Source organism: Anolis sagrei, chromosome 4, assembly GCF_037176765.1.
Source record: "Anolis sagrei isolate rAnoSag1 chromosome 4, rAnoSag1.mat, whole genome shotgun sequence".
Taxonomy (NCBI): Eukaryota; Metazoa; Chordata; class Lepidosauria; order Squamata; family Dactyloidae; genus Anolis; species Anolis sagrei.
This window is the reverse complement of record NC_090024.1, coordinates 92,888,912-92,904,709: the sequence shown is the minus strand read 5'-3', so window position 1 is coordinate 92,904,709 and position 15,798 is coordinate 92,888,912. Positions and strand designations below refer to the sequence as shown.

General features: G+C 38.7%; 1 long non-coding RNA gene across 1 annotated transcript in view; it reads right to left on the bottom strand.

The window, feature by feature from the left end:
- Nucleotides 1-378: 378 nt before the first annotated feature.
- LOC137096810 (uncharacterized) overlaps nucleotides 379-15,798 on the bottom strand; it is a 66,882-nt gene continuing 51,462 nt past the window's right edge. Inside the window, exons 2-3 of the long non-coding RNA XR_010909739.1 lie at nucleotides 2,695-2,863; nucleotides 379-690 (exon numbers count right to left, since the gene is read on the bottom strand). This is a non-coding gene — a long non-coding RNA (uncharacterized lncRNA). The remainder of the gene's footprint in view (nucleotides 691-2,694; nucleotides 2,864-15,798) is intronic.

Here is a 15,798-nt window from a genome sequence, read left to right as displayed (position 1 = left end):
ACTGAAAACAGTTCAAAACATATAATTAAAATGTCAAAAATTGGCTGAAAGCACAACACAACCCCCTCTCAGTTGTTGATTAACTTGACTCTTACTCTGGATTTCATTCAAATTGCAGCGGGCTCCATCAGAGCATGAGGACCAACTGGTCATGTCGTGGGATGCCTATGATAAAAAGCTTAAGCTCACTCTTGAACATTGCTCACGCAACTGAGCCAACTTGCATATTGTGGGGAGAAGGCCAAAACCTCCTAAATCATATTAATGACTTGTCCATTTGTAACAGATCTGCATTGCAGATGGTGTGCTTATAAATTCTGTTTAAACATCTTTCCCAGAAAAAACACAAATAAATAAATAAAAAAAACATTTCTTGTTTATTAACACTGAGCTGTAAATCACTGGTATCTCATTGCCATCTTGACAAACTCACTGCTGAAGGGTTTGGTAACAAAGTAGATTGTAGCAGCTGTTAGGCTGAGTGATATGATACCCCCTCCCCATCTACTTCAACCTACAGTGATTTATTTTTGAAGTTTTATTTCTGAAGGCTTCCAGTTAATTGCTGTGTGGTTTAATTGGACTCTGGTATGATGTTCTTTTGATCACAGTGCAAGTGTTGCTCAGATAAATCTTTAGGGTGTTTTCTCTAATGTGCTGGATTGCTTGGAGCACTCATCTCACTTCTGGCTGCAAAAGGAAGAAGCAGCACATTTCTGGTTTTGGCAGTATCATGGCAAGCAATTTTTGATTAAAATATTTGAAAATACATGGTTTGTCTGAAATCAGTTCACCAGCTTGGTTGATAAATACCACTTGCATAGGTATTTTTACGGTAAATGTAAACTACTAATACACTTTGATGGTATTTTAACTGCCATGCCTCAAAGCTATGGAATTGTGGGACCTGCACTTTGGTGCTGCATCAGTACTCTGGCAGAGAAAGCAAAAGAACTTGCAAAACTATAGCTCCCACAATTCCATAGCTTTAAGCCATGGCAGTTAAAATGGTATCAAACTGCATTAATTCTATAGTGTAGATTTATCCTTGGGCAAACTTCAATATTTCTGGGCTTACATGGGATAAACTGAAGACCTAGGAACTCTTAGGAATAAGAATCAGCATGCAGAACAGATTTAAGCCCTATATTCAAAGTTCACTTACTAAGAATTCATGGCAAAAGCACATGCAATAACATCATTGATCCATCCCCATTTGTATCACAAATATCATGGAGAAGTTAGAAATATGAAACAGTGAATCTCTTTTACATATGGAGGCTCTCTGCATGCTGTGGAACACTTGGAAATAACCTAGACCAGGGGTATAAAATTCATTTTCACTGAGAGTCATATCAACCTTATAGTGACCTTCAAAGCACAGTTTGTAATTTAGGCTATATAAATATAACTACTGTATATAAAGAGTGTATAAATATAACTACTCTTTAACATACTGCCGCCCTGAGTCCCCCTTAGGGGGTTGAGAAGGGCGGGGTAGAAGTACCCGAAATAAATAAATATTGTTAAATAACATGAGACACCAAATCACACACTATGGTCATCCATACATCATGTTCTGAATAGCAATGAATACAAAACAAAATTTAGTACAATCATTAACATATATTCAAATTCAGTATTTTAAAAATAATTACCGTTTTGATATGATATGGAAGGCCAGATTTGGCCTGGGCCTTGAGCTTGATACATGTGACCATGAGTAGACAAAACTATCCAAATCAGACATTTGTCCTCAATATGACAAAAATGTGTACTGGAAGTGGTGTAAGGATGGTGGTGGTGATGATGATTTTTTGTCTGCCTCTACTCATGACTCGAGACAGGTTACAACACTGCTAAAACATACATTTTTCTAAAAACATTATTTAAAATACATGTATTTAAACTTATTTCCACAAAATTCATATTAAAATACACAAAAACAAATATTAAATATAAGATGCAATTTTAAAATCCATCATTAAAACTTTCTGGTGAATTCAATGTGTTCATGCACTGAAGTTGCCAAAGTACTCTGAAAAGAAAGAGGCTGCATATGAAATCCAGATAGTGTAGACAGGCTTAAAAGGTACCTTGTGAATTGTGTTCCAGGAGAATAAAGTTGTATTAAGGAATTCAAAGTAATCATCAAGTTACTCAGTCCAGGATTACTTAAGACGGAGCCATGGTAATGAAAGTGGCCTTAAAATGTTACATTTCTGCAGTGAAATGTATCATCTCTTTAACTCTTTGGACTTCATAAGTCCATGGATTCAAAAGAACCTAAGGGTTTGTGACTGAATGTGACTGAAAAGGCATTGGGAATGGACAGTTTGTGGGTTTTACACAGGACCCAGGCTTCACCCCAGCCCATAGATCATTAAACATTTTAAGAAGGAAAATAACAACCAATCACTACTTCAAAAATGGTGATTTATCTCAAAACATCTGTGGCACACCCTCAAAGAACTCAAATCTTTCAGCATATTCAAAAACAGATTGGAAATCTGAAAAGTGGAGCATTGTAGCCTGACACAAGTTTGCAGAGGTGAAAATTGTCCATTGTGTGCCCAACTCATCCTTCCTTCACTTAAAGGCTGATTAAGAGGGCATCATAAGGAAATATATGTAAAGGCTGAATGAATTTGCACAAACCAGTCATGCACTCTAAATGGAAATATAGCTACTCACTCTCTTTATAGGAAAAGAGAGTCCAGGAAGAAGATTCCTAGATGCTTTTTGTCTTATCTCTATAACAAAAATCACAGATTTCGGTCAACAAAGCAAAATGAACTTCCAAGTACAAATATGATTCCACGGGCATAAATTTCTCTGTTCATCATTTCAGCTGCCTCCGCACCTACAGAATCAGAATAAATTGAATGAATGACACCATAAAATTGCCTGCACAAAAGACCATTACATGAGGCAAACATTATTCAGAATAATCTCACAACATCAGCAAGACATGAAAAATTAAGCATCCAATATAAGCTGCATGTTATTGCCTGATGAAGAGTGCAGGATCTCTTTCTCCCTCTCTCCATAACCTAAATTTTTGGCAGATTACTTGTCCAGTGAGAAATATATCATGGGAATTTCTGAAGGGACATTCTTTTTGCTACACAAGTACAGACTGAGAAAGTGAAACTGAATACAGATGTGCTTGATGCTTATTGAGGCTGAGACAGTCACAGTGTTTTTCAGATCTATGAGACATTATAAATATACCAATCCCTGACTTTGTGGAAAACTTGAAAAAAAAAAACAATTCTGCAAGTTACAAGAATGTTGACCAGGGAAAAGCTGGATGTGGAAATCACCTATTGACTGATACTATTGGTGTTACCTGCATTCCTTTCCAACTCCAATTGCCATATGAACTTTGTGATTCTTTAAAATGAGTATGGGTTCTAGGTTGAGTTTGTGTTATCTTGAAAAGAAAAAGGTAAGTTAGCCTAACATGTTAGAATGATATGGAATTTAGATCATAATAAAATGAGAGGGAATGGCCTGGTGAGCTATGTCAACCATAAGTAAGAACCAAAGTTCCAGATTAAAAATGCACCAGTGAAGCGAAGACAAAGGGCAGAGCCATTTTATTACATCTTAGTCAAGATGTGATGCTTGAGAGCTTCTGCTCCAAAATTACAAGCATAAGAGAGCATGTGCTCTGCACAACAATTTGTATGCAACCAGCTCCATTGTTCCAATTTGAATCAGCCCTCTTCTCATTCTGGTTGACCGAGCTCCAATGTTGTGACTAGAAATCCCAACCAGGTGGGGAACTAAAAATTATGCAGCAAGGAATGAATACAAATGTAGTGGTTACTTGTTTTTTGTCTTTGGATGTCTAAGCATGATTATATCTTTTTTAGTTAGTCCAGATAAAGGATGTTGAAATAGCCCATAGTCTCCTTTTTCTTGAGCCATGCTTGGGCCATTTCTCAATGTGAAACAATAGCTGGATAATTTTCCTCCTGACCTAGAACAGGTAGAGGTTAATGTTTTTCTGTCCCAGAAGTAAAATAGAACATGTTTAAAATATTTATAGTAATAAAATTGGAATAAAATATAGTTTATAGAAGAGACAGAGAGGTCTGGGGTGATGGGGAGGCCTGAGAGCCTTATGCAAAAGAGAGGATGCAGCTGTATCTTGTTCTGGCTTGTTAACCTTGGAAATTTATAAATCCCTAGCTATAAATCCTTTTTATTAGGGGTGGGGGTAATGGTGTTTGATAACAGAGAAAGACAGCCATTCATCATTTGTCTTTCTGAAGATCTTGTCTTTCTGAAACTTGTAAAGTCAAAATTTGAAATATAATTTAAGAACTTGGTTGAGATGCTTCTTTCTTCAAACTGTGTATCAGGATGCCTCAATGGTCCTTTTGCCAAAATAAACCCCTAAACATTTATTCAGCCAATAAGTTACTTTTCACTGATAACTTCTCAATGAAGCATTGGTCCCCTAATATTAAGGATCAAATGAAAGCAAATGAAAACATTGTGGGAATCAGTCTTAGGTTTGAATGTCTAGACTGAGCATTTTTGCATGTATCAGCTGCAGCCAGGGATCCACCCTTGCATTCATTTATGTGACTTCAGAACCAAATTGCATATTACCTAAGTTGCATCTTTCTGGTAAGTGCACCACAATTACCACATTGTGTGTCTTTGGGATTGAGATTGGAAACCTTATTATGAGAATAGAAGAATAGGAGACCATTGCCCCCCCCCCTCCAAGTCCCAATATAGGCCCTCTCTCTCTCTCTCTCTCACACACACACACACACACATGTATAAACCAATTTTCATTGTTTTAAGTGGTTCATTTCAGTGTGGTGTCTTTTTAGCATTGCAAATAAGGAACCCGCAGAATGGGAAAATATCCTTCCCACATATTAAGTTCCCAGCTAAAATCAGTGCCCTTTCTCAACTGACAGCTGATAAGTGAATTTGTATTTTCCTAGCAAGGTTTCATTCTATCAATATTTCAAAATCTACTAATTACAAAGCATCCAGATAAGGGTTATTGGAGGAGGAGAGGTAGCCATATTGGTCTGTCACAAGAAAGAACAGCAAAAAGTGTCCAGTGGCAATTTAAGACTAGTTATAGGTGGCATAATCATTTGTGTAGTTTAGTCCACTTCAAAGGCATAGAAATCTGCTTAAGGCAGATATTCATATACATATTTGGGTGGGAGGGAAATGCCACAGGGGATTTTAGCCCTGTTTTACCCTTTGTTTTGTAGCTTGGGTGGGGCCTGTTGTACCCCATCACATAACACACGGCAGGCCCCATCCATATTCCTCCCAAAGTGGAAGGGAAGCACTGAAAGGTGCTATTTCCACCTCTACCCACACTTTTATCTTTCTTTCCCCATATGAAGGGGACAAAGGCGGCAGATAAACACATTTTGCCATTCCTTGCTGCACTTTCATCTGGTGAAGACAGGGCCATCCCCCACCCATATGACAGGGGAAGGAGGTAGGGTGCATGGGGCACCATGAGCCACCCATGTACCTTACCTTACCCTTTACCAGCGACTGCCAGTGAAATGGCACAGCCCAAAAGGGCCATGTGAAGAGGTCCTAAATGGACATTTCTTGCTTAAGGTTTGTAAACTGTAGGACTTGAATGAATAGAAAGGGAGGGAGGAAGGAAGGAAGGGGTAAGATGTAATGTGGGCATCTATGTATCATCTTGCCCTTTGATATCTCTCTATATAAGCCAAAATATGCATGTTTGTTTGCCTGTTTGTAGCACAAAGGCTGTTACTATATGAAGTGACCCTCTAAACCAGAGTTTCTTAAACTGTGCTCCTCCAGATTTTTTGGACTTCAGCTCCAAAGATTCCTAACAGCTGGTAAACTGGCTGGGATTTCTGGGAGCTGAAGTTCAAAACACCTGAAGGAGCACAGTTTGGGAAGCACTGCTCAAAAAAATCTCTACATTTAGTCTTTCTCCAACCCACCATCCCCCCCTCCCCCTACCCCAAGCAAGTAGATGTTTGAACCTTCTGAAATGGTTTCTGGTGATTGATGCAGAGTGTTTTAGAAGGGACAGCAACATATCTATAAATTACACTGTTCAGGCATCAAGATTTTATTACCTCAAATTGCCCGGAATGATGTCAATTTATCAAACATCCTGTGTGAAGTTCATCCCAGTTTTCACTTCTCTCTGTTAGACTCCTTTATCTAATAGAATAGGGACCAGAGGGGATTTATAGTTACACTTTGTCAGCTTCAGCCTCTCAGGATTCTGCTTGACCAGCAAGAAAGGGGAGATGTCTTCCCTGTTGTCTAGTTCATTTTATTATCTTTCCTTTTTCACACATATGCACACATATTACAAGCATGGTAAGAGATGATATATAATGTGATTTGAAAGCCCAAGATAGTTTAAGCAACAGGATTGCAACAGAGAAGCAGTAATAATTTCTGCTTAGTGAGGTAAAACATATCCTGTTTGTATTCCAGATGGAGCATTTCAATTATGCTTCTTTAAGACTCGAGCATTAAAAGCATAAAGGTTCACTTCCCAAGACACTGTCTCAGGGAATACTGAAGAAGAGAAGAGGATGGGGAGATTCTTATTTTTCAGGCATGTGTTATTTTATTGTAAAGAGGTTTATGCTCAATTACAATGAAGCATTGTGGGCTTGATGAAGTTACAAATAAAATACCAAATGATGCACTGGCCTAATTTTGAGTACATGAACTAAACAAAGTACCTACTTAAAGGACTAGTAGCAAGGTTACACATTTCCTTATCAAGCTATCAGCTGTCTCTTTTTCCCCACTAGTAAACTGCTTTGCCTGTATTTCTTACTATTGTACACCTGTTGGTGTCCTCATTGTTATAGTATATTTGCAGTGAGTGAACATACACTTTCCACTATATGTGTATGATCACTCACATAGTATACAATAAATTGTACTTTCCTGTATGTTTAGAAGAAAGCATGGATGGATGGATGGACAGAAAGGATTACAGAGACGGACTGAAGACTTGTGAAGATAAATATCCCATGGTGAGTTGTAGGAAAGCCTATAAATTCAAACAGCGGCCAAAAAGATGTCTATAAGAACCAGTATGAACACATGAAGATGATGCATGTCTCCAAGGGCTTGTACCCAGCATCTGTTACTCAGAGGAATGTTGACTCTGTCCATGGATGTTCCATTTACTTGTCAAAGTTAATAAGTACTGATAAATCACAGAGTTGAGAAACCATTGACCCTCCAGAAATTTAGTGCTATTGTGATGACTGAGGACCCTTCCACACAGGTCTATATCCCAGAATATCAAGGCAGGAAATTCCACATTATCTGAGTGTGGACTCAGATAAACCAGTTCAAAGCAGATATTGTGGAATTTTCTGCCTTGATATTCTGGGATATAGGGCTGTGTGAAAGGAGCCTGAGACTTCTGAGACTGATATGAAAAGATCTGTAAGAATGAATTCCCTCTACTCCATTCTACCTATGCCCACAATAGTATTCCACCAGTCCTGCTACACTACTATTTTAAATGAAGTAACAATGTGTGTGTTGGTGGCTTCAATTCACCTCACAATTTATGGTGGCTCAATGAATTTCATAGGTTTTCTTTAGGGCTTTTCCACACAGCCGTATAATCCAGAATATCAAGGCAGATAATCCACAATATCTGCTTTGAACTGGGTTATCTGAGTACACATTGCCATATAACCCAGTTCAAAGCACAAAATGTGGGATGTGACACAGCTGTGTGGAAGGAGCCTTAGGCAAGGACTACTCAGACATGGTTTTGCCAGGTTGGACTGGGGGGTTGGACTGGATGGCCCATGAGGTCTCTTCCAACTCTTTGATTCTATGATTCTATGATTCTAGGTCTTTTCTCTAAAATGTAGCCTATAGTACCTGGTATTGATTGACAGTCTCCCATCCAAGTACTATAAGGAGCTGCAGTGGTGCAATAGCTTAAACCCTTGTGCTGGTTGAACTGCTGACCTGAAGGTTGCCATTTCGAATCCACAAGATGGGGTGAGCTCCTGTCTGCCAGCTTCAGCTTCCCATATGGGGACATGAGAGAAGCCCCCCACAGGATGGTAAAACATCTGTTCATCCCCCGGACAACATCCTTGCAGATGGCCAATTCTCTCACATCAGAAGTGACATGCAGTTTCTCAAGTTGCTTCTGACATGAAAATATCCAAGTACTAACTAGAGCTGACCTTCCATAGTTTCCAAGATTAGATGGGAGCAGTTGACTTTAGAATATAAAAAAACATATCCTCCATCAATTTAAGGGTAGCTATAGTTAGCACAGTTCACAGATATTTTTAGTCATGAGGTTTTAAGTTTGGTCAGCTTTCTACTTTCCTAATTTGAACACAACACTGCTGGCACATTCTTTTAAAAAAATTGTCCTTTCATTTGTTATCAAGGATTGGTAGTTCTCAAATCTGTGTTCAGAGAACGCAAGAAAGTCTGGAAGTCACATTTACTCTGATGCATAAAAATGCCTTGAGGCTTTATTTTGATTTACTACATTTGGTGGTGGAGCTTAAGGAGAAAGCCAAGAAATACATGAAAAGAGGGAGAATTAAGAGGAAGAAAAGAAAGGAAGAATCTCTTCATATGAGAGAAAGTAATTGAATATAGAGTCATATTTTCTTATTAGAAATCAAGATGACCAAAGCGAGGCTGTTGTACTTTGAACATATCTTGAGATGACACAGCTGACTGAAAAAAGAATAATGTATGATAAAGTGAAAGGCAATAGGAAAAGATAAAAAACTATACTACAGATGGATTGATTCAATCAAATCAGTTATACTGCTGAGTATGAAAGATTTGTCCTTCCCACAGCCATATAACCAGAATATCAAGGAAGAATAACCCACAACAGGCATGTAGCTGAAGCCCCTCAAGCCCCCCCCCCCAAATTCTCATGGTGGTATGTGAAAAGGCCTTACTGGTACATTATCTAAACTGTTATGTTTATTCATATCATGATCTGATCACCATGCTCAATATATCTCATATGCATGGGGGTATTGGGGCAACAATACAAAAGGTTTGCTAGGGTAGATCCTCTTTCACTCAAACTCAGCCCCCCCCCCCCAATCAAAATCCTGGCTATGGACCTGACCCACAATATCTGCTTTGAATTGGGTTATCTAAGTCCACACTGCCATATATTCCAGTTCAACACATATCATGTGATATTTTGTTCAGCTGTGGGGATGAGGCCCCAATGCCCAGGATTCTTGGTTTGCTATAAACTGAAGTCAGCTTTATGGGTAGAGAACATATAGATACCCAGAGTTTGTTGGAAACAACTCACAGAGTTTGTTGGAAACAACTCACAGAGTTTGTTGGAAACAACTCACATCAGCCATGATCAGCCAGAAGAGGGATGGTGGGAACTGAAGTTCAATTGTATTTGGAGGATCATACACTTGTCCCAGATTAAGACCATTTTCATCCATATTGTCTAGAGATTCCTGGTCCCTTTTGCTCTTCAGCATTTTATCCACCAAAGGCTGGCATCCTGTGGTCTTCCAGACACTTCATTCTTGTGCCATTGATCATAACTGGCTGAGGCTGATGGAAGGTGAAGAACAAATCATCTATAGAATCCCACTAGTCATAATAGTGGTTACTATACCCATATTTATTCAAGTCTAATGCACCATCAACTCTTCTGCACACCTCAATTTTCAAAACCCTGAAACCAAAAAAAAAAAGGGGGGGGGGGCGGATTCACTGCCAAATGTGATGTGCAGGGCATTTCAATTAATGTGCACTTAGAATTCCATCTTTAAAAACCAAATTGTTAGGACACCAAAGCTTCTAGCAACAGAAAGGAAAACCTTGGGATGCATCTATGCTGTAGAATGAATGCACTTTAACAGCTTTGATTTGATGCTATGGAATCATGGGGGCTGTCATCACAGGCACAACTTGTTTCAGTCAGAAGGTATCCATCTCTCTGAGGGGGGCAACCAACTGTTTCTTCATAGCCTGCAGAGGATCATTGGTGCTGTTTTGGCATGCTTAGTGCGGGATAGGAACAAAGCCAACACTTGCCTCTAATCTGTTGCAGGAAATTGGGGTGGAGTTTAAATTTCAGTATACACCTAAGGCACCATGTTTGATGAAGACCAGAAATGGGAACCTCCACCTGTGTCTTTGGGTAACTAAGGTGGTGGCTAACAGAAATGACCTGTGTGGAAATTCTAGCCCCACTGAAGCCTTATAGCTTGGGGTTAGAATATTCAAGGCAGTTTTCCTAAACCACCACCCTGAGAAAAACTCAAGTTTAACAGAATTGTGCTCAGGGGACTCAGGTGTCTCCCCCAAGTTAGCTTAAGAGGAGGTCTGGGAAGGCCTACCGCCTCAGCTTATCCTGCATCAAGCTCATCTCTCACACTGCAGTTCATGAAGAAAGTTGAACCACCTGACATCCGCCGGGAAGTAGAAGCCAATAGTGAAAGGACCAAAGCAGAGACATCTCCAGATTATCCCCTGTTTGGGTATCAGCCAGCATGTCAGCAACTTAAAACTAGACATAGTTTTCTAAGATCTACAAAGACACTTGCTGGAACACCTCAGCAAGCAAGAATTCAAAAGTGGCAGGCTCAAACCTAGAACCTCAACCAATGGCTGATACCAAATGAGAGACTCCCCCCTGGGCACACAGAGGACTGGGCGACTTGGAAGGCGCTGAACAGACTGCGCTCTGGCACCATGAGATGCAGAGCCAACCTCAAGAAATGGGGCCACAAAGTGGAATCCTCAACATGCGAGTGTGGAGAAGAGCAAACCACTGACCACCTGCTGCAATGCAACCTGAGCCCTGCCACATACACAATGAAGGACCTTCTTGCAGCAACACCAGAAGCACTCCAAGTGGCCAGATACTGGTCAAAGGACATTTAATCAACTACCAAACTCACAAGTTTTGTATTTTGTCTTCTTGTTTGCTTTGTTCTGTTAGAAATGTAATACATATAATGGACTGGTTGCTCTGACACGACAAATGAAACAAATAAATGAAGAAAGTTTAAATAGGTAGCAATTAAAGTTGTCCATAGTTATTCCCATGTGGGTTGTCTGCCTCATTATTTCAGTGGTGGGGGAGAGAAGTGAGTAATTATTCAGATTACAAAGAAATGTTATCAAGAAGTAGGGAATTATTTTTCAAACAACAAAGCTGAGTTGTTTATTTTTATTTAAAGAAGCAAGATCAGGCAAGTACTGTCACAGAGTTACACTGCTCATATGGAATCAGAATCTTGCAACTTCTAACAACTTCTGTACCTTGACTCATCAATAATTTTCAAAAGCCTTCCTCAATAAAGGATGTCTGTATGATGGATAGAAAAGCCATGCCAATTTTTTTTTTGAATTTCTTTTTTAGCCTGGACTGGTCAATCTACTCATTGGTGTTGATATGGAGAGAAAAAAGAAACAAACATGAGAGTCCCTTAGTTGGAAAAACAGTAAGTATTTCACCATGTAATCTGTAAATATTTTATATTTAGAGTGCCTTCTTTCATTAGAATACACTCTTATTTCTTGACTTGGGGAAAATGGATAAGTATCATCATGCTTTAAAAAAATCTGTTTAAATGTACATTTTGAGTGGCTGCCAGGACTGGATAACATCCTTGCAGAACAATTGCTATAAAAATCAATAGAGATCTTTCTCATGTCATGTCTGTTCTGGCTACATCTTAGTGTAGCGCTTTCTGGAAATTTCTCCTCTTTCCTCCTTTTCAAAGCCAGGTTCAGAACTAAAATAATGTCATAATTAAAGAATTGTTCATATATACAGAAAAAAAGGACATACACAAATATATACTAGGCATATGTTTTGTTTGTTTGTTTGTTGTTGTTGTTGTTGTTGTTTTTTGGGGGGGTTACTGGGTCAAAGAAGATTAAGTAATTACTAAATAAATGGCAACCATACCCAGATTCATCTTTTTTGGTGCATTTACACTGTAAATATAATGCAATTTGACACCATTTTAACAGTCATGGCTCAATACTATGGAATCATAGGAGTTGTAGTTTTACAAACTATTTACTCTTCTCTACCAAAGAGTGCTGATGCCTCTCAAACTACAAATCCCATGATCCCATTGCATTGATCCATGGCAATTATGCACCCAGATTGTCGGTGGTTTATATGGTTAAATAGGTTGAAGCCCTCAATAAGTAAATTAAGCAAATTAAGCAAAAAGTCAAACTTCAATTTCCCTACTCGGGCAGTCACTTTCTGAATTCTATTTACTTCCGTAAAACTGTATGTTTCAGGTAGCAACTGTGCAGAACCTGAAGATATATATATATATATATATATATATATATATATATATATATATATATATATATAGTGGTTCTTTACAGTGAAGTTTAAAAATGTTAAAAAAAAACAATAACCTAAAGAACTTTGGGTGGGAAGGGAAAAAAAAGGAAGAATGGCATAGGACAAAGCTGGGATATAGTACAGGGTCCTCAATAGGGGAGAGAAAAAGAAGAAAAAAGAAAAAGGAAAAAAAAATCAGAGTTGATCTTCCCAATCTTCTTCTTTGTGGCTAAATACTATTCCTTCTAATTTTATTTGTCCATTTGCTCCTCCTCCTCCTGGTGTTTTAAAGTCTTTTTAAAAATCTACCATGGTGTATAATTTAGATCTTCAAGATGATTTTAATCTCTTTGAAGTAGTCTTTAAGTAATGTACAATCCATTGTTTTTAAGCACTTGCTTTGTGTTTTTGCTACTAAAAAGGTCAATTCATCCATAATCATAATGTCCAGCATTTTGGCTTTCCTAGGTCTATAGAGGGTATTACCTTCTGTCTCCACACTCACACATACACGATCATCACCTAGAACCTGAGGATTGGAAGGGAGTGTATGTTTTAGAAATAGGTACAGGACCCCTGCCACCTGAATCTGGCCTAGCCCCATCTCTATATTTTTCACCTAACACTCTTTTTTTTTTCTTTTGAGTTCTTCTTTTTCTCCTTACTCCATCTTTTTCTATCTATCTACTGGCCTCCTGAAGAAAACAATATTTCCAGTCCTGACTGTAGCTTCTTTTTAATCCAGTTCTTTTCTCTGGATAATCCGGTTTATTGCTTCAGTTTACTCTTTTGAACCAAGACTGGTTTTTGCTTTTGAGTTTGTCCAGATGCACTGAGTTAAGTGTCTCTGAGCCTTTTTGGCTTTGCTTAATAAACTTTACTTTGGAATGAATTCTGAGTCTGGCCCTTTAAGGCATCTGTGTCCCGACAGGGAGCCAACAGAAAATCTGCTGCAAAAATACATTGTCACCCACATACATATATACATACATGCACTTTCATTATATAGAGAGGTGTAATATAGAAAAGCTTCTACTAATTTGTTGAAGCCTATTTTTTCTTCATTCAAAATTAAAAGCAAAACAGCTTTAGCAGAGAAGCAAAAGGTGGCATTTGACTTACAGGCTTGCCAATTACAATTGACTTCTGCTAATCAATGTACTGATTTAAACTCACAATCTATTTATATATCCATAAGACACAAAGGACAATAACAATTTATAGGCTCTTCATAGTGTGTTTAGTGGTAAAATACAAGTCAATGTTTCAACAAACTGAACAAGAGAAATTGTTTTGATGATGAGGACACGATTGGGAATTTATGTATTTATTCATGTAGTTTACAGTACACTCTGCTTTTTGGAAAGTGAACAAAGTGCTATTTTCCAAATGTAGTCATTCTTTAAACTGGTTGTGACTTATGTATGTAAAGGAAGTTAATGTCAAAACATCATAGAAGCACCAGGTATCTTGGAAGCTAAATAGGGTCAGCTTTGGTTAATACTTGGATGGGCAAGTTCCAAGGAATACCAGGGAATAGAAAGCTATATTTTAGAGGGGAGAACTGACAAAACTTCCTAACTATTCCTTGCTCTTTAAAACCTTATGCAATTGATGCGGTTGCCATAGGTCAATTAGAAACATGAAGACGAATACCATACATACTGTTAAGAGTTCATTTCTGAAGTAACAAGTAGTAAGTGATGTAAGTGATGCAAGGATCAATGCAGTAGGGAATGAGCCAAACCACCTGGCCAATATTGGGTGGTTACACCCAGGGTGGGGCAGCTGCAAGGAGAATAAAGGAACCAAAGTACAACTCCTTTGTGTGGATGTTGGAGAGATGCATTTGAAGGAGTTTGGAGTTCCACAAGGCTTGTATCTCAAAGAGAATATTTAGACTCTGTATGTATATACATTATTTTATAAACTCGGCAAAAGACAACGACTGAGTTTGTTTCTTGGTTAAAGACAAAAGACTTCCACGTTTGCGAGTGTCTACATTCATCTTCACTGCGATACATACAAGTATGGTAGGTCTTAATATGACTTCAATTTTATTCAAACAACATAGTTGAATGTAGTTATGGTTTAGTACAGAAGTTCTCAACCTTGGGTTCCCAGATGTTTTTGGCCTACAACTCCCAGAAATCCCAGCCAGTTTACCAGCTGTTAGGATTTCTGGGAGTTGAAGGCCAAACACATCTGGGGACCCCAGGTTGAGAACCACTGGTTTAGTACATATTTTGCTTTTCCAGATTTGACAAGGAGACAGAGATGACTCATGTCTTGACTTGGCAAGTAGGAGGGTTAACAGGGAAATTTAGCAAACGTTTGGGTCACTTTCCTCTCAAAATCTTGACATTGTTTTCTGATGAGAGCTCTGTAGGGATGATGGAATTCATTAGTCAGAAGAGGGAACTATGTTGTTCTGAATAAGAGCAAGAGTGTAAAATGGAGTTTAGCAGACACCTTATCTAAGTAAGACAACCATGTCAGCTCTTAATGGAATGGGCTGTTGGGTTACTGTGTTCCCCCTCTTTCCTGTTGCTACCATATTAGGTAATACAATTGTTGATTGCTTACATGCAAGGGGCCTGTGCTCATTCACTTGGGTGGCTATGATTGGCACACATACACCTCTCTCCATACTGAATTATGCAAGACTTAGCCATTAAAAAGTGTGTGATTTATATGCCCAGTGTCCCATTTATGACACCCACAAGTGCTCATGTATTCCTGAATAAACAGACTTTGGCATTAACCTACCTGTGTCTTCAGCCAAATCTATGACTCCTTGGAAGATTTGGAAGTAACAAAAGGGGATTTGCAAGGAGTCATTAACACTGTATTGATTAGCTTAAGAGGAAAAGGGATACAGGCATCAGGGGAGGATAAAAGAGTTTGTTATACACATTGGCACCCACTTCTGGAGAAGGGTGATGCTTTGGGATGGTTTCTAAAGACCCTGGCACCAAGAGAATTGTGAATGAGGCTACTCCTAGAGGTTTCTTTTTCCTTACAAAGTCCCAGGACTTGGGAGGAAGAATCTTGGGTTGGACTGCCAGTAAATGGCCACCTAGGGTGAGCAACCAATAGCTTTAGATTGCCCTCAGGGTCAGGCGCTTTAACCCAAGGGTGGTCACAAATTGACAGCTGGCCTCAGCTAGACCCACATAAGGTTGCTGTCTCCACACACCACAATTTCTTTGTTCATCCCCAGGCATAATTCAATTAAGTAACTTATATGTAAAATAGAGTTGATAAGATAATGCCTAAGTTTACTGGTTTGGGAAAAAAGCTTTCACGGGTATTAACTATCTGCAGGATCCTTCGGGTTAAAGGTTTTAAAATGAACCTTGAAGGATTCCATAAAGTTCAGTTGAGAACAAGCTAATTTTCAAACAATAACAGTAATTTCTTAACCA